Here is a 19,513-nt window from a genome sequence, read left to right as displayed (position 1 = left end):
ATCAAGCACACTCCTCTCCCTTAGCAGATCCCATTTAGTGTTTCTAATTCAACGCGGAGCGAACTTGATTCGAACATCGGGGGAATAGTGGATGTAAGAGTGTGTCAGAGCGGCGTACTAAACCACGGTCAAGGGGAGCGACATCTCATTACCCTGTTTCCCACTATTCCAGAACTCTGTTGCGGTGGACCGTTAATTCAGCATTAATACATTCTTGGAATGTGAGCTGACACTGTTGGGGGGGGTGTAAGATGTGGAGTAGATTCGAGAGGGAGTGCTAAGTGAACATTAATGGAACATAAGCTTTCCGCTGAGTGTTGAGGGTAGGTTTAGAGTAGACCGAGGCACGGAGCTAAGAATTGCATGCAGGTCACTCCCCATCCCTCCCTCCTGTGGACAGGCTGGGCTGTCAGAGTAGATTGTTTTCCTTCAGCTGTGGTTCTGCCTGTCGGCTCCCTCAAACACCATGTATAATTCAACAGCCTTGGGTAGATAGGGGAGGGGTGTATAGAGGGCAAGAAATGGAGAGATGAAGAGTGCGTGTGTTTCAGGAATGGAGCTTCAGAGAGCGCAGTGGGCTTATTTCAGAGTAGCACACGAGCTAACTAAAGTGCTAACGTCTGTGTAATGGTGACGATGTCTAGCTTGAGTGTGTGCGTTATGCCCTACCTTACAACACATCTGAAACCAGGTCTGTACAGTGCCTGTGGGGTTAGGAGTCTGTGCTGTTACAGTAATGAGAGAGGCCTGGTTAGAGCTTGGACAGACAGATGGCTAGCCTCGACGGGAACCTGTTATTGCCGTTGTAGGCTTTCTTAGCAAGAGGGAGAGAGAGAGAGAGACCAGCGGGACTAGACGTTACTTAACCTGACTCTATAGATACGCACACACATACCGTTGAAGTCGGAAGTTTACATACACTTAGGTTGGAGTCATTAAAACTCGTTTTTCAACCACCACAAATTTCTTGTTAATCTATAGTTTTGGCTAATCGGTTAGGACATCTACTTTGTGCATGACACAAGTCATTTTTCCAACAATTGTTTGCAAATCGATTATTTCACTTGTAATTCACTGTATCACAATTCCAGTAGGTCAGAAGTTGCATACACTAAGTTGACTGTGCCTTTTAAACAGCTTGGAATATTTCAGAAAATTATGTAATGGCTTTAGAAGCATCTGATAGGCTAATTGACATCATTTGAGTCAATTGGAGGTGTACCTGTGGATGTATTTCAAGGCCTACCTTCAAACTCAGTGCCTCTTTGGTTGACATCATGGGAAAATCAAAAGAAATCAGCCAAGACCTCAGAAAACATTGTAGACCTCCACAAGTCTGGATCATCCTTGGGAGCAATTTCCAAACGCCTGAAGGTACCACGTTCATCTGTACAAACAATAGTACGCAAGTATAAACACCATGGTGCAAAAGTGCAAATCAATCCCAGAACAACAGCAAAGGAACTTGTGAAAATGCTGGAGGAAACGGGTACAAAAGTATCTATATCCACAGTAAAACGAGTCCTATATCGACATAACCTGAAATGCCGCTCAGCAAGAAAGAAGCCACTGCTCCAAAACCGCCATTAAAAAAAAGCCAAGACTACGGTTTGCAACTGCACATTGGGACAAAGATTGTACTTTTTGAGAAATGTCCTCTGGTTTGATGAAAAAAATGTTTTTGAACTGTTTGGCCATGATGACCATTGTTATGTTTGGAGGAAAAGGTTATGCTTGCAAGACGAAGAACACCATCCCAACCATGAAGCACGGGGGTGGAAGCATCATGTTGTGGGGGTGCTTTGCTGCAGGAGGGACTGGTGCAGGAGGAAGGTGCCAAAATTCACCCAACTTATTGTGGGAAGCTTGTGGAAGGCTACCCAATATGTTAGCTCAAGTTAAACAATTTAAAGGCAATGCTACCAAATACTAATTCAGTGTATGTAAACTTCTGACCCACTGGGAATGTGATGAAAGAAATAAAAGCTGAAAGAAATCATTCTCTCAACTATTCTGACATTTCACATTCTTAAAATAAAGTGGTGATCCTTACTGACCTAAGACAGGGAATTTTTCATAGGATTAATAGTCAGGAATTGTGAAACTGAGTTTAAATGTATTTGGCTAAGGTGTATGTAAACTTCTGACTTCAACTCTAAACAGAGGGGAGGGACAGTGTGAGAAGGAGGGATAGACTTAGGAAGGAGTGGAGACCAGGGGGATGAGTTAAGGGAAAGTGGGGTATTGTAGAGCGCTTCTCACTCCATGTCCCCTTTATGCTTAAGCTTGTTTTTCTTCCTTGATGCGCTCTCCCCACCGACCTCTTCTCTCTGACCATCAGTTCCACTTTGGCTTTCAATCTCTTTCTTACCCTTTTTTTTTCTCTGTCTGTGAGTACATATTCCACCGATGAATGTAATTTGAAAGGCAGTCTGATCAGGGTCTTTGACAGAATAACAGTGTCTGTGTCTCTCCCCCCAGGCCACAGTAAAGCAGTGCAGGATATCTGCTTTAACAACACTGGGTCTCAGTACATGAGTGCAGCCTACGACCGCTACCTCAAACTCTGGGACACCGAGACAGGTCGGTTCAGTCGTGGTGACCATGATAGAATTGCCACAAATGTTCCACCATATCTGGGGACTGTCATTGAACAGAACAGTCGTGGCAATGATAGAAATGGCACAAATAAGAGCTTTCACAAATTACTTGACATTCAGAGAAGCATGTCAGTTCTGTTTAGCACAATTCTATGAGAATGTTCCATAATGTTGTGCCTTGCTGAAGGTGGCCAGCATGGTTGAACATTCAGATAGAAGTATGTTGTGTAGATCTGTGTACTACCATTGGGACCAGGGAGAGTCTCTGCTCTCCCAGTAGAGGGCAGTAGAGGGACTCATCTGACACTTGTTGTTCTGTAGAACCACTGACTTGTCATAGCGCCTTGTGTACGAGTCAACAAGCTGTATGGTTAGGGGACATTTTAATTTACATTCAGTCAACTTGTGTTGATTAATTGAAAATTAACAACATTATTAATGAGAATTCATCAATTGTATTGCGCATGTTGGTTTTGACACATCTGGTTGAATTGCCATAATGCCACCGGGAAGTTATGGCTGGGTGTTTCTGCTTTATAATGATGACAATGTGTATTGCAGACCATCTGTGTGGGTTCCTGTCGTGTAGTAAACTGTCCTTCCACAGGCCAGTGTATCTCCCGCTTCACCAACAGAAAGGTGCCATACTGCGTCAAGTTCAACCCAGACGAAGACAAGCAGAATCTGTTTGTGGTTGGCATGTCTGATAAGAAGATTGTTCAGGTACTGTCATGACACACATGCTACCTAGAGGCTGGTGGCAATACGAGAGAGAGAGAGCGAGAGAGAGATCTGTGAAAGACAACAACTTACTAGGCAGAGTCCCCTCGCTGGAAAAGCAATTCACTCTTTAAACAGACAATCTCTCTCCCTCTCTATTTTTGAATCATTTTGTCACCTTATTAAACTGTAATATTGGTGTGTTGGTCTATGACAGGAGTGTTGTGTAATTTATCGTTCACATTACCGGTGTGCGTTTAACCTGTTTCAATATCTATTAATTGATCTCTTCTCTCTATCCTGTGCATCCTCCCCCAGTGGGACGTGAGGACAGGAGAGGTGGTTCAGGAGTATGACCGTCACCTGGGAGCGGTCAACACCATCACATTTGTGGATGAGAACCGCCGTTTTGTCAGCACATCTGACGACAAGTCCCTCCGCGTGTGGGAGTGGTAAGTGACGAACAAGAGACTGCCAGGCTTGTCTGCACCGGCCCTACCGTAGCTTTTAAGCTTGTGTGTATTGGCTGACGGCCTGAATCAGCGCCGTTAGTTATGAGATGGAGATGATTCAACAACATTGTTGATGAGTAGTAGCATCACTCTTGGTATTATACTTCATTTGCATAATGTAGCTTGCTGGTACATTGGAGCCAACAGCTTGTCCTGACAGTGTTCTAGATGCCTCTCTGCAAACTGAACTCATTGCCAAAGAGTGTTTCACAAGTAATAACGTGTAAATGAGAGTGGAGGAGGAATGTGTGTGGTTGAATTGGGTTAGGGTGCTGCTATGGGTGGCAGGTCATGGGAAGTTCATTACTGTTGAAGTCCTCGAAGTCCCCTCTTCTAGTGACGTGCCTAGCTTGTAAATGTCAGGGTCTTGCATAACTGCTCTTGTTCTGCTCTCATGTTTACTTATTTGCTCATGACGTGTTTAGATTTTTATCAAAAACAAATACTAAAAGGGTTTACACCAGCGGTGTCAAACAAATTTTGCCCCGGGTCGGTATTCGGTCTTCAACGATGTCCAAAGGGCCGTACTTAAAATGTGTTATTTCCATGCCGTCCAATTTAAAATAAATAAATAACAATAGTCCTCTGTCCATTTAAAATTAAAATAAAAAATTAAATGGTGCTCCCTGGGTGTCGTGATTATTAGTGAGCTGGACAGTCAAGAAACTGTATGAATGTAGGGCTTGTTGACTGCACAGCACAGGAGGTTGGTGGCATCTTAATTAGGGCTCGTGGTAATGACGAGCGGAATTTGTGGAATGGTATCTCCATATGTTTGATGCTATACCATTTGCAACGTCCCGGCCGTTCTCCCCTCCGCAGCCTCCTGTGGTTCACAGTGATAATTACCAAGCTAGACAGTCAATGTATGAATATATGTCCATTTATTATTTCTACACGTTTTCCATTTGGTTTGAGTCATTTTAACTTCTTGCGTCGAGCCATCCCGGATCCGGGATCGTGACTACAGCCTCAAGCCCATTACCATAACGCAACGTTAACTATTCATGAAAATCACAAATGAAATGAAATAAATATTCTAGCTCTCAAGCTTAGCCTTTTGTTAACAACACTGTCATCTCAGATTTTCAAAATATGCTTCTCAACCATAGCAAAACAAGCATTTGTGTAACAGTATTGATAGCTAGCGTAGCATTTAGTGTTAGCATTCAGCGGGCAACATTTTCACAAAATCAAGAAAAGCATTCAAATAAAATCATTTACCTTTGAAGAACTTTGGATGTTTTCAATGAGGAGACTCTCAGTTAGATAGCAAATGTTCAGTTTGTCCAAAAAGATTCTTTGTGTTGGAGAAATCGCTCCTGTTTGTACATCACGTTTGGCTACCAAAAAAAAACGAAAATTCAGTCATCAAAACGCCGAACTTTTTTCAAAATTAACTCCATAATATCGACTGAAACATGGCAAACGTTGTTTAGAATCAATCCTCAAGGTGTTTTTCACATATCTCTTCGTGATATATCGTTCGTGGAAGTGTGCTTTCTCCTCTGAATCCCATGGGAAAATGCCTGCAGCTGAAGATTACGCACCAATTTAGACAAATGACACCGGGCGGACCCCTGGTAAATGTAGTCTCTTATGGCCAATCTTCCAATGATATGCCTACAAATACTTCACAATGCTGCAGACACCTTGGACAAACGGCAGAAAGCTTAGGCTCGTTCATGGCACATTCACAGCCATATAAGGAGACAATGGAAAACAGAGCCTCAAAAATTCTGCTCATTTCCTGTTTGGAGTTTCATCTTGATTTCGCCTGTAGCATGAGTTCTGTGGCACTCACAGATAATATCTTTGCAGTTTTGGAAACGTCAAGAGTGTTTTCTTTCCAAAGCTGTCAATTATATGCATATTCGAGCATCTTTTCGTGACAAAATATCTTGTTTAAAATGGGAACGTTTTTTTATCCATAAATTAAAAGAGCGCCCCCTATATCCAAGAAGTTAAAGTATATATAGTTCATTTCCCCTTTTTTAATTTTTTTAAACCAACCGTGGGCCAGATTGGACTCCCTCGCGAGCCGGATCCAGCCCGCAGGCCATATGTTTGACACCTTGTTTTCGACATTCATGTTCTGTCTTTCCACTCAACCGCCAATCACAAAGCTCGCCGAGAACGACTTGCAAATTAGCTTGGTTCCCATGGTGATAAACAAACGCTGGTGTGATTACCGCTGAGATGATAAATATTTAAGACCCGGTGACGAAGGATGGGCATTTTACAATGATTCTTAGAGGGAACACAGATTCCACTAAATACCTATTTTTCAATCAGTTGTGAATCTTTCTGCAATATCTGATTGCCGTGTGTGTGTTTAAGCTGTAGGATTGACTGGTAGGAAGAGGGTGCCAGGTGTGGGTTTAGTAGTGGAGTCTGGAGGGAGTGGGTTTGGTTGGTGAGAAGGGAGTGATATGCACTCTTGGATAGCCCAATTCTGATCTTTTTCCACTAATTGGTCTTTTGACCAACCAGGTCAGCTCTTTTGACAATAATTGGGCAAAAGATCAGTTGGGCTGCCTGTGTAAACGCAGCCTATGTGAGCGAAGGGCTTGAGTGCACATCCACCGTTTGGGTCTCTGCTGTAGTTTTGACAGTTGATTGGAGACATTGTACTTGCACTTGTTATCTTTCACAATAGAATGTGCTTGTTAGGGTAGAGTGTGAAACATGCACAGTCTTTTGGCTTTGAGATTTGAGTGGATTGCACACTCAGGATCCTCTCAGGGGCTTTGGGAGTGTAGTGGGGGTGCAAGAGAGGTTTGTTATGGTGGAGAGAAGAACCTGTGCCAACGAAAGGCTTTACTGCCCCCACTCTGTCTCCCCTGGATACCACCTGGCTGGCTCTGGACTCCCCCTCTCCCCAGCTCAGCTGAATTAGGCAGAAATAAACATGGAGTCACATCACTGACATGGTGGTAAGTTGTGTGAATTTGGGAAATATGGGGATTTGGAATGAGACAGGAATGAGTCCTTGTTCACACACAGGCATATCACAAACTCTACCACCCCCTTGGCTCCTTTTGTGGACAACACACCCACAGAGTGAAGAGCTCTCTCGGGGGCTGGCTGTCAGTAGTTGAGGTATATTTGTTGCAGATGTAGAGATGGGCTGGGGACGATTTAGAATCAATACAGTGTACTACACTATGCCAGCAAGGGGTATCAAGTCCTTATTATAAACACATAATTTACACACACACAGAGAGAGTTACTGCCAACCTTCCCCCGGTGGCTACAGACTCTGCACCCCCTATGGATCAATTAATCAATTACATTAGACACTGTAGAGGGTAAGATATAAACCAGGGGCCCTTTTGATCCAAGTGTCACAGGAGTGCTGATTTTAGGATCTGTTTTGTCTTGTAAATCACAATGAATTCGATTACATGGACAAGGGGACCTGATCATAGATCAGCAGTCCTACTCTGAGTGAAGCTGTTAATGTGTATTAGGACTGACTGGGGCAAGTTAGGGTCTTCAGGAACACAACTTCACCTGACGTTTTATGAGCTTTATTAACAAAACAAACTGGGAGGAAATAGCAGCAGTCCACTACAAACTCTGGTGGTGTTATTCCTATCCCTGTTCTTTTTCTCTCCCAGCTCTATCCGTCTCTTTCCCAGCAACGCAGACACATTGAGAGCAGGGTTATTTTTGGAGCTCTGAGAGGAGATTTCACGTGTTTCGCTTGTGTTCAGAGACTTAGTTTGGCCTGACTTCTCTGCTGTTGACGTCAGCCATCACTCCGCTCAGGGAGGCATTTTGGGTTGCGTGTGTGTCTGCACATGCTCTACATTTTGTCTTGTTTAATCCTACGACCGACTCCATGTACATGTTATGTTGATAAGGTGTTGTATTCAGGATCATACACAGTTATTTTTCTGTAGTTTGGTTTGAAAATGGCTGTCCCTTTCCTTCTGTTCCAGGTTTGTTGGGTGGAGATAGGCCTAGCTGGTGTTTATAGGATAGAACTGTGCAGCACTGCTACTCTAAACCACACCACAACCACTTGTTGTCTGAGAGAGAGAGGGGAGGGAGGGATAGAAGAGGGAGCGAGACAGATTGCCTCAGTCCATATAGACAGCCTCCCACTGAGTGAGCAGTCTCAAACCCGACCAAATCCAACCTTTTTTTCCCCTTCCCTTTACTGAAGTTGCCAAAGAGTCTGTCATTGAAATCAGACCCTAGTCACTGTTGCTTCCTAGGGTCGGGCTTTCGAGACTACTGAGTGAGGGGAGAGGAGGATCAAGTCAACACGCACACACAACGTTAGTCACAGTCATAGACAATCTGCAGGCTGCCACAGGGGTTGATGTCTGACACGCAGGCAGCCAGGTGGGACAGGACCAGCTAGTTGGTTGATGCTGGGCAGACTCAAGAACAACATACCTCCATTTGACTCTAAAATTCTGAGAGTGGAGGGTTGAGAAAGGGAGAGCACGAGGACAGAGAGGGAAAGTGTAGATTTAATTGGATGCTAGCGTTTAAGCAAACTTTTATTTTAGTGTTTTTTTTTTCTTTATTTAACTAGGCAATTCAGTTAAAAACCTCTCTGGGATAGGCAGGACGCTTGCGTCCCACTTGGCCAATAGCCAGGGAAAATGCAGAGCGCCAAATCAAATCAGACTTTCATTAAATCACACATGTAAGATACCAAATTAAAGCTACACTCGTTGTGAATCCAGCCAACATGTCAGATTTCAAAAAGGCTTTTAAGCGGAAGCGTAAAATGCTATTATCTGATGATAGCACAACAGTAAACAAAGAGAGAGTAGCATATTTCAACCCTGCAGGCGTGACACAAAACACAGAAATAAAATATTAATCATGCCTTACCTTTGACGAGCTTCTTTTGTTGGTACTCCAATATGTCCCATAAACATCACAAATGGTCCCTTTGTTCAATTAATTCCGTCCATATATATCCAAAATGTCCATTTTATTTGGCGCGTTTGATCCAGAAAAACACAGCTTCCAACTTGCGCCACGTCACTACAAAATATCTCAAAAGTTACCTGTAAACTTTGCCAAAACATTTCAAACTACTTTTGTCATACAACTTGAGGTATTTTTAAATGTTAATAATTCGATCAAATTGAAGACGGGATGATCTGTGTTCAATACAGGAAGAAAACCAACTGACGCTACTTTTTCAGTCTGTGCCTCTCAAAAAGTCCACTTTGAGTGAGACTCATTCAAGATGGCCGTACCTCTTCATTACACAAAGGAATAACCTCAACCAATTTCTAAAGACTGGTGACATCCAGTGAAAGCGGTAGGAACTGCAAACAAGTCCCTTTAGAAATCTGGTTTCCCAGTGAAAACTAATGCCAGCACTGTCTGGATCCTAGCTGTACTGTCAGTGTTATAATTTGGATGTCTGCTAGAATCATGTCCTGCTTAGAAACAGCTCAAGCTGCATTGGACCGTACTTGACTGTACTCTTAACTGATTTGTGACCGTGCTATGTTTTACAGGGACATTCCCGTGGACTTTAAGTACATCGCAGAACCCAGTATGCACTCAATGCCTGCTGTAACACTCTCACCCAATGGTGAGTGGAGACAGACACACACACACACACACACACACACACACACACACAGACAGAGCGAGATCGGTGTACATATTCTGGCACTTGGCTTTTTATTTGTTCCATTCCCCCTTCCTACCTCTCTCCCCCATGCTCTCGTCCCCCATATCTTTCTCTGAGCTGTTCATATTTGTCCTGACATGGATTGTTTCTCTTTAGTCTAAATAATGGATGAACTCTCACTGGGAGAGCAGACCACTTCACTCTGTCCCCCACAGCTCCACTCCTAAATGGCAGCCAGGCAGCATCCCTAGCTGGGACTGCGTATGGAGCCTTTCTTCCTCTTATCGTTATTTTCTCTCCACTTTAACAATAGAGAGCTGAGGTCGGAGCAGTCGGGCGAAATTGGCCCAGTTATTTTCATCTGTTTCTCATCCACATTTTGGGATAATGGCATCCTTTTTATGTGGGTTTGCTAGTGAAGGGCTCAGAAAGGCAGGACACGCACGCAGTGGAACTCACACACACACACACACTAGTAATTTCCATCATGTTTCTTTTCAAGAAGCGCAGTGATTCTTGAAATGCTTTGGCACGGCTGCCCAACCAGCATTGCTGTTACTGAGTCCCCGTGTCTGAGAAGGAGAGAGACGGGAGGGTTGCTAGCATACAATGTGTGTCCCAAATAGTGGCTCATCTCATCTTTCTCAAGTGGTTAGGGAGAAGAGCTGCCAGTGCAGTCTTCTGTGGTGGTCCACTCATACAGACCATAAAAACTAGCATTTTCTTGAGCTCAACCAACCTGGCTTGTTCGACTCGCTCAATCTGCCTAGGAAAGATTACGATTTTATTTCTACAGTTGTATCACATTCCAAACAAAACTGAGCTCAAATGCATGAGCTGCTTTTCATACTCTGAAAAAGGTTGAACAGAAATATGTTGTTTTGAAATGCCTTGGCCCAGGCCCATTGGAGAAGTCCTGACCTGGACTCAACTCCTAACATCAGCAAGCTCAAACTAAAACTGCACTCTGAATAACTCTAAATCAAACCGTTTTTCTAAATGATATTGTATTTTCTCCCCTCGTAGGTAAGTGGCTGGCCTGCCAGTCCATGGACAACCAAATCCTGATCTTTGGAGCCCAGAACCGTTTCCGTCTGAACAAGAAGATCTTCAAGGGCCACATGGTGGCTGGTGGCCTGCCAGGTGGACTTCTCCCCAGACATGAGGTAAGACACGCAGAGTCTCATTCATTAGAGCACACCATTGCAAACAGTAGCAAAACGTTCTGCAACGAAACAAAAGTTTCTTATTGGACAAATTTGGGTAGTCCCTCCCTGTTACCTAATGAATATGAACCAGGGCTTCAGGGTTCTGATGTTCAGTGACATCGCCCCCTAAATCAAAATAAAAATGTTTTTGGTCACATACACATGGTTAGCAGATGTTATTGCGAGTGTAGCAAAATATTTATGCTTCTAGATCTGACAGTGCAGCAGTATCTAACAGGCAATATCTGACAATTCCACAACAAAACCTAATACACATAATCTAGTAAATGGATGAGCAGTGACAGATGCAATAGATAGTGAAGTATACATATGAGATGAGTAATGTGAGATATGTAACCGTTCTTAAAGTGGCGTTATTAAAGTGACCGGGTTTCCATTTAATAAAGTGGCCAATGATATCAAGTCTGTAGGTAGACAGCCACCTCTCTGTGCTAGTGGTAGCTGTTTAACTAGTTGGATATAGGGGCGCTATTTTAATTTTTGGATGAAAAACATTCCCGTTTTAAACAAGATATTTTGTCACGAAAAGATGCTCGACTATGCATATAATTGACAGCTTTGGAAAGAAAACACTGACGTTTCCAAAACTGCAAAGATATTGTCTGTGAGTGCCACAGAACTGATATTACAGGCGAAACCCAGATAAAAATCCAATCAGGAAGTGCCGCATTTTTTGAAACCGCCTCTTGCCAATGACTCCTTTTATATGGCTGTGAATGAGCTAGGAGTCAGCTTACGTTTTCCACGTTTTCCCCAAGGTGTCTACAGCATTGTGACATCTTTTTAGGCATTTCCATTGGAGAATGGTTGTAAGAGACCATATAGGGCGAGTGGTCGCATGGTGTCTCCCGGAGAAAACCTTGCGTAAAATACTGAGGTAGCCATTTTTCCAATCGTTTCTTATGAGAAACCAACTGCCTTGATGGATATATTATCGAATACATATGTTAAAAAAACCTTGAGGATGGATCCTAAACAACGTTTGCCGTGTTTCTGTCGATATTATGGAGTTAATTTTGAAATAAGTTTGGCGTTATAGTTGAAGTATTTTTCTGTAGATTTCTCAGCCAAGCAGGATGAACAAACGGGACATTTTTCGCCTACAAAAATATTATTTTTGGAAAAAAGGAACATTTGCTATCTGAGTGAAAGCATCTGAAGTTCATCAAAGGTAAATTATTTAATTTGGTTGCTTTTCTTATCTTTGTGAAAATGTTGCCTGTTACCAGCAGAGCTAGCATAGCATTATGCCATGATTAACTTACACAAATGCTTGCTAAGCGTTGGCTGTAACGCATATTTTGAAAATCTGAGATGACAGTGTTGTTGACAAAAGGCTAAGCTTGTGTTTGAATATATATATTTAATTTCATTTGCAATTTTCATGAATAGGGAAAGTTGCGTTATGGTAATGCACTTGAGGCTAAGATTACGCTCCCGGATACGGGATTGTTCGTCGCTAGAGGTTAACAATCTGATAGCCTTGAGAGACAGAAGCTGTTTTTCAATCTCTCTGTCCCTGCTTTGATGCACCTGTACTGACCTCGCCTTCTGGATGATAGCGGGGTGAACAGGCAGGGGCTCGGGTGGTTTTTGTCCTTGATGATCTTTTTTGCCTTCCTGTGACATCGGGTGATGTAAGTGTCCTGGAGGGCAGGTAGTTTGCCCCCGGTGATGCGTTGGGAAGACTCACCACCCTCGGGAGAGCCTTGCCGTTGTGGGCGGTGCAGTTGCCGTACCAGGCGGTGATACAGCCCGACCGGATGCTCTCAATGGTGCACCTGTAAAAGTTAGTGAGGGTTTATGTTGGCAGGTCACATTTTTTCAGCCTCCTGAGGTTGAAGAGGCACTGTTGCGCCTTCTTCACCACACTGTGCGGGGACCATTTCAGATTGTCAGTGATATGAACACAGAGGAACTTAACTTTTGAACTTCTCCACTGCTGCTGTTGCGCTGGTGTGGATAAGGGGCTGCTCCCTTTGCTGTTTCCTGAAGTCCACGATCATCTCTTTTTTGTTTTCCTGACACCACACTTCGAGGGCCCTCACCTCCTCCCTCTAGGCTGTCTTGTTGTTGTTGGTAATCAAGCCTACCACTGTTGTGTCGTCTGCAGCCTTGATGATTCAGAGAGAGGCGTGTGTGGCCACACAGTCATGGGTGAACATGGAGTACAGGAGGGGCTGAGAATGCACCCTTGTGGGCCCCAGTTTTGAGGATCAGTGCAGTGGAGATATTGTTTCTTACCTTCACCATCTGGAGGTGGCCCGTCAGGAAGTCCAGGACCGAGGGTCTCAAACTTAATGATGAAGTTTGGAGGGTACTATGGTGTTGAATGCTGAGATGTAGTCAATGAACAGCATTCTTACATACAGTTGAAGTTGGAAGTTTCCATACACCTTAGCCAAATACATTTTTCACAATTTCTGACATTTAATCCTATTAAATATTCCCTGTCAGTTAGGATCACCACTTTATTTTAAGAATGTGAAATGTCAGAATAATAGTAGAGAATTATTTATTTCAGCTTTTCTTTCATCACACATTCCCAGTGGGTCAGAAGTTTACATACACTCAATTAGTATTTGGTAGCATTGCCTTTAAATTGTTTAATTTGGGTCAAACCTTTCAGATACAAGCTTCCCACAATAAGTTGGGTGAATTTTGGCCCATTACTCCTGACAGAGCTGGTGTAACTGAGTCAGGTTTGTAGGCCTCCTTGCTCGCACACGCTTTTTCAGTTTTGCCCACGCATTTCTATAGGATTCAGGTCAGGGTTTTGTGATGGCCACTCCAATACCTTGACTTTGTTTTCCTTGAGCAACTTTGCCACAACTTTGGAAGTATGCTTGGGGTCATTGTCCATTTGGAAGACCCATTTGTGACCAGGCTTTAACTTCCTGACTGATGTATTGAGATGTTGCTTCAGTATATCCACATAATTTTTACTCCCTCATGAGGCCATCTAGGTTGTGAAGTGCACCAGTCCCTCCTGCAGCAAAGCACCCCCACATGATGTTGCCACCCCCGTGCTTCACAGTTGTGATGGTGTTCTTCGGCTTGCAAGCATCCCCCTTTTCCTCCAAACATAACGATGGTCATTATGGCCAAACGGTAATATTTTTTGTTTCATCAGACCAGATAATATTTCTCAAAATTGTATGATCTTTGTCCCCATGTGCAGTTGCAAACCGTAGTCTGGCTTTTTTATGGCAGTTTTGGAGCAGTGGCTTCTTCCTTGCTGAGCTGCCTTTCAGGCTATGTCAATATAGGACTCATTTTACTATGGATATAGATACTCTTGTACCCGTTTCCTCCAGCATCTTCACAGGGTCCTTTTTGTTGTTCTGTGATTGATTTGCACCTTTCGCACCAAAGTATGTTCATCTCTAGGAGACCGAACGTGTCTCCTTCCTGAGCGGTATGATGGCTGCGTGGTCCCATGTTGTTTATAGTTACGTACTATTGTTTGTACAGATGAATGTGGTACCTTCAGGTGTTTGGAAATTGCTCCCAATGATGAACCAGACTTGTGGTGGTCTACAATGTTTTTTTCTGAGGTCTTTTGATTTTCCCATGATGTCAAGCAAAGAGGCACTGAGTTTGAAGGTAGGCCTTGAAATACGTCCACAGGTACACCTCCATTTGACTCAAATGATGTCAATTAGCCTATCAGAAGCTTTTAAAGCCATGACATCATTTTCTGGAATTTTCCAAGCTGTTTAAAGACACAGTCAACTTACTGTATGAAACCGTCTGACCCACTGGAATTGTGATACAGTGAATTTTAAGTGAAATCTGTCTGTATACAATAGTTGGAAAACTTACTTGTGTCATGCACAAAGGAGATGTCCTAACCGACTTGCCAAAACTATAGTTTGTTCATCTCTGTGATAGGCGGGACGCAAATGTCCCATCTGGCCCATTGCCAGGGAAAATGCAGAGCGCCAAATTCAAATAAAATACTATAAAATTCTAACTTTCATTAAATCACACATGTAAGATACCAAATTAAAGCTACACTCGTTGTGAATCCAGCCAACATGTCAGATTTCAAAAAGGCAAAAAAGCATAAGAAGCTATTATCTGATGATAGCACAACAGTAAACAAAGAGAGAGTAGCATATTTCATCCCTGCAGGCACCACACAAAACACAGAAATAAAATATAAATCATGCCTTACCTTTGACAAGCTTCTTTTGTTGGCACTCCAAAATGTCCCACAAACATCACAAATGGTCCTTTTGTTCGATTAATTCCGTCGATATATATCCAAAATGTCCATTTATTTGGCGCGTTTGATCCAGAAAAAACAGCTTCCAATTTGAGCAACGTCACTACAAAATATCTCAAAAGTTACCTGTAAACTTTGCCAAACCATTTCAAACTACTTTTGTCATACAACTTGAGGGATATTTAAACTTTAATAATTGATCAAATTGTAGACTGGACAATCTGTGTTCAATACAGGAAGACAACAATCTCACGCTACTTTTCCAGTCATGCGTCTTCTCAAAGTACACTTCAAATGACACAAATTCAAGATGGCCGTACTTCATTACACAAAGGAATAACCTCAACCAATTTCCAAAGACTGGTGACATCCAGTGGAAGAGGTAGGAACTGCAAACCAAGTGCCTTAGAAATCTGGTTTCCCAATGAAAGCTCATTGAATAGACTGTGACCTCAAAAAAAAAATGAATGGTTAGTCCTCGGGGTTTTGCCTGCTACATAAGTTCTGTTATACTCACAGACATGATTCAAACAGTTTTAGAAACTTCAGTGTTTTCTATCCAAATCTACTAATAATATGCATATCTTATATTCTTGGCGTAAGTAGCAGGAAGTTGAAATTGGGCACGCTATTTATCCAAAAGTGAAAATGCTGCCCCCTATCCCAAAGAGGTTATTAAAAAGAAATTTGTGGAGTGGTTGAAAAACAAGTTTTAATGACTCCAACCTAAGTGTATGTAAACTTCCGACTTCAACTTTAGGTATTCCTTTTGTCCAGGTGGGATAGGGCAGTGTGGTGGTGATTGCATTGTCTGTGGACCTATTGGAGTGGGTCTAGTGTGACAGACAGGGTGGAGGTGATATGATCCTTGACTAGTCTCTCAAAGCACTTCATGATGACAGAAGTGAGTGCTACGGGGCGATTAGTCATTTGGTTCAGTTACTTTTGCTTTCTTGGGAACTTGGAACAATGGTGGCCATCTTGAAGCATGTGGGGACAGCAGACTGGGATAGGGAGAGATTGAATATGTCCGTAAACACTCCAGCCAGCAGGTCCGAGCATAATCTGAGGACGCGGCTAGGTATGCCGTCTGGGCCGGCAGCCTTGCGAGGGTTTTACTCCCGTCGGCCACAGAGAAAGAGCCCACGGTCTTTGTTAACGGCCCGCGTTGGTGGCACTGTATTGTCCTCAAAGCGCGCAAAGAAGTTGTTTAATTTGTGGGAGAAAGATGTCAATATCCGCGACGGGGCTAGTTTTCTTTTTTGTATTCCTTGATTGTCTGTAGACCCTGCCACATGTCTTGTGTCTGAGCCGTTGAATTGCAACTGAATTGCTTGTTTGATTGCCTTACGAATGAAATAACTGCAATGTTTGTATTCGGTCACCTTGCCATGGTTAAATGTGGTGGTACGTGCATTCAGTTCTGCAAGAATGCTGCCATCAATCCATGGTTTCTGGTTAGGGAAGGTTTTAATAGTCAGTGGGTACAAAATCTCCTATACACTTCCTTATAAACTTGCTCACCGACTCAGCATATATGACAATGTTATTATCTGAGGCTACCTGGAACATATCACAGTCTACGTGATCGAAGCAATCTTGAAGCGTGGAATCCGATTGGTCAGAACAGTGTTGGATAGACCTAAGCACGGCACTTCCTGTTTTTAGTTTCTGCCTATAGGAGGGGAGCAACAAAATGGAGTCCTAGTCAGATTTGCCAAAAGGAGGGCAGGGGAGGGCCATGTATGCATCGCATCGCTAGAGTAGTAATTGACACGCTCGTGTACAGCAATCAATATGCTCTATAGAATGTAGGTAGCCTTGTTCTCAAATTAGCTTTGGTAAAATCCCCAGCTACAATAAATGCAGCCTCAGGATATATGGTTTCCAGTTTGCATGAAGTCCAGTGAAGTTCCTTGGTGGTCATCTTGGTATCCGCTTGCGGGGGGATATACACGGCTGTGACGATAACCGTGGAGATTTCTCTTGGGGAAGAAAGCGGTCGGGAAATAGAAATAGGTCAGGTGAACAAAAGGACTTGAGTTCCTGTATGTTGTTACAATTACACCATTAGTCGTTAATCATGAAACATACACCCCGCCCTTCTTACCGGAGAGATGTTTATTCCTATCGGCGCAATACGCTGAAAATCCCATTGGCTGTATGGACTCCCACAGCATGTCCCCAGCTAACCATCTTTCCGTGAAACAGAGTATGTTACAATCCCAGGTATGTCTTTTGGAAAGCAACTCTTGCCCAGATTTTGTCAACTTTGTTAACTACGGACTGGACATTAGTGGGTAATATACTCGGGAGCGGTGGGTGGTGTGCGCCCATCCGAAGCCTCACTAGAAGACCGCTCCTGCACCCTGTCCAACTGTGGCATTGTTTCGGCCTCTGGAATCATTTCAAATGCCCTGCGAGGTGCAAACAAAAGATCCACTTTGGGAAAGTCGTTGTGCTGGTAAGTTGAAGTCTCTCTGATATCCAATAGTTCTTCCTGGTTGTATGTAATAACACTTAAGGTTTTCTGGGCTAACAATGTAATAAAAAAAAATCTAAAATACTGCACAAGTTTCCTATGGACTAGAAGCGGAGCTTCCATCTCAGTTCACCTGGTCTTTGTCTAAGTGGGAGAGGGAACACAGCAATGGTACGAGCATGTTTTCTAATAGAGAATTTTTTGCTTACCTTTTTTTGTAATGTACCTGGAATCAACCCATGTATTTTTGTTAGCAAAGGATTTTGAAGGGTGGAATGTTATAAACTTCAGGAAGAGATAGAGAGAAGCCCCAAGCAGGTAATATTGTGTTTATACAGAAACACAGATCCGTACACTCACCTCTACTTCCCTCTAAAACGAGTCCTTCAGTCAGTGTTTCTGAGGATATCCTGTACTTAGTGCCTAATATACACCCCTCCAGGAGAGAGCTAACCAGGCCACCTACCTCATTTTAGCACAAACCCCAATTAAGAACCCCCTCACCCTTCCCGTGTTGACCCTACCCTTCCCCGTGCCCCATCGCTCACCCTTTTCAGCAGGTACCTTCACTTCTCTTCGTAACCATGGAAACAGCAAGTACCCCCCCACCCCCTTCGAGCAGAAACCCAAATTCACACAACCTCTGAGGTGAAATGGAACAGGATACATTTTTAGCAGGGTGCCTAACCTCTCTCTCTCCTCCCTTCTCTCCCTTTCTCTCTCCTCATCCCTCTCGCTCTTGTAGCTATGTGGTGTCTGGCGATGCGGATGGGAAGCTGAATATCTGGGACTGGAAGACCACCAAGCTCTATCACCGGATCAAGGCCCACGACAAGGTGTGCATCAGCGCCCTGTGGCATCCGCATGAGACCTCCAAGGTCATCACCTGTGGCTGGGACGGACAGATCAAACTCTGGGACTAGAAACGTGGGGGTGCAGAGGGACTCCCTCATAATTTAATGGCAGCTGGTATCCAGTCCTGTTTTAACTCAGTGTATATTTCTACACCATCTGAAGAGGGGACACTGGTGGATTGAACTTTGAACTGGTGATGTTGACAAACAGCTGTATACATTTGAAGTTGGAAGTTTACATAGACTTAGGTTGGAGTCATTAACTTGTTTTTCAACCACTCCACAAATGTCTTGTTAACAAACTATAGTTTTGGCAAGTCGGTTAAGACATCTACTTTGTGCATGACACAAGTAATTTTTCCAACAATTGTTTACAAGCAGATTATTTAGCTTATAATTCACTGTATCACAATTCCACTGGTGCCGAAGTTTAAAAGTACAGTCACCTTAGTGTATGTAAACAGCTTGAAAAATTCCAGAAAGTGTCATGGCTTTAGAAGCTTCTGATAGGCTAATTGACATAATTTGAGTCAATTGGGGGTGTACCTGTGGATGTATTTTATGGCCTACCTTCAAACTCATTGCCTCTTTGCTTGACATCATGGGAAAATCAAAAGAAATCAGCCAAGTCTGATTCATCCTTGGGAGCCATTTCCAAATGCCTGAAGGTACCACGTTCATGTGTGCAAACAATAGTACGTAAGTATAAACACCATGGGACCACGCAGCCATCATACCGCTCAGGAAGGAGACGTGTTCTGTCTCTTAGAGATGAATGTACTTTGGTGTGAAAAGTGCAAATCAATCCCAGAACAACAGCATAGGACCTTGTGAATATGCTGGAGGAATCAGGTACAAAAGTATCTATATCCACAGTAAAATGAGTCCTATATCGACATAACCTGAAAGGTCGCTCAGCAAGGAAGAAGCCATAACCGCCATAGAAAAGCCAGACTACGGTTTGCAACTGCACATGCGGACAAAAATAGGACTGTTTGGCCATGATTACCATCGTTATGTTTGAAGGGAAAAGGGGGAGGCTTGCAAGCCGAAGAACACCATCCCAACCGTGAAGCGCGGGGGTGGCAGCATCATGTTGTGGGGGTGCTTTGCTGCAGGAGAGACTGGTGCACTTCACAAAATAGATGGCATCATGAGGGAGGAAATGATGTCAGGAAGTTAAAGCTTGGTCACAAATGGGTCTTCCAAATGGACAATGACCCCAAACACACTTCCAAAATTGTGGCAAAATTGCTCAAGGACAACAA

The 19,513-nt window shown here is 43.3% G+C and overlaps 1 pseudogene; it reads left to right on the top strand.

Moving 5' to 3' along the window:
• LOC112233626 overlaps positions 1 to 18,800 on the top strand; it is a 28,432-nt pseudogene extending 9,632 nt beyond the window's left edge.
• The last annotated feature ends 713 nt before the right edge of the window (positions 18,801 to 19,513 follow it).

The sequence above is a fragment of the Oncorhynchus tshawytscha genome, linkage group LG05 (assembly GCF_018296145.1).
Source record: "Oncorhynchus tshawytscha isolate Ot180627B linkage group LG05, Otsh_v2.0, whole genome shotgun sequence".
Lineage (NCBI taxonomy): Eukaryota > Metazoa > Chordata > Actinopteri > Salmoniformes > Salmonidae > Oncorhynchus > Oncorhynchus tshawytscha.
This window is presented reverse-complemented; position numbering and strand designations above follow the sequence as displayed.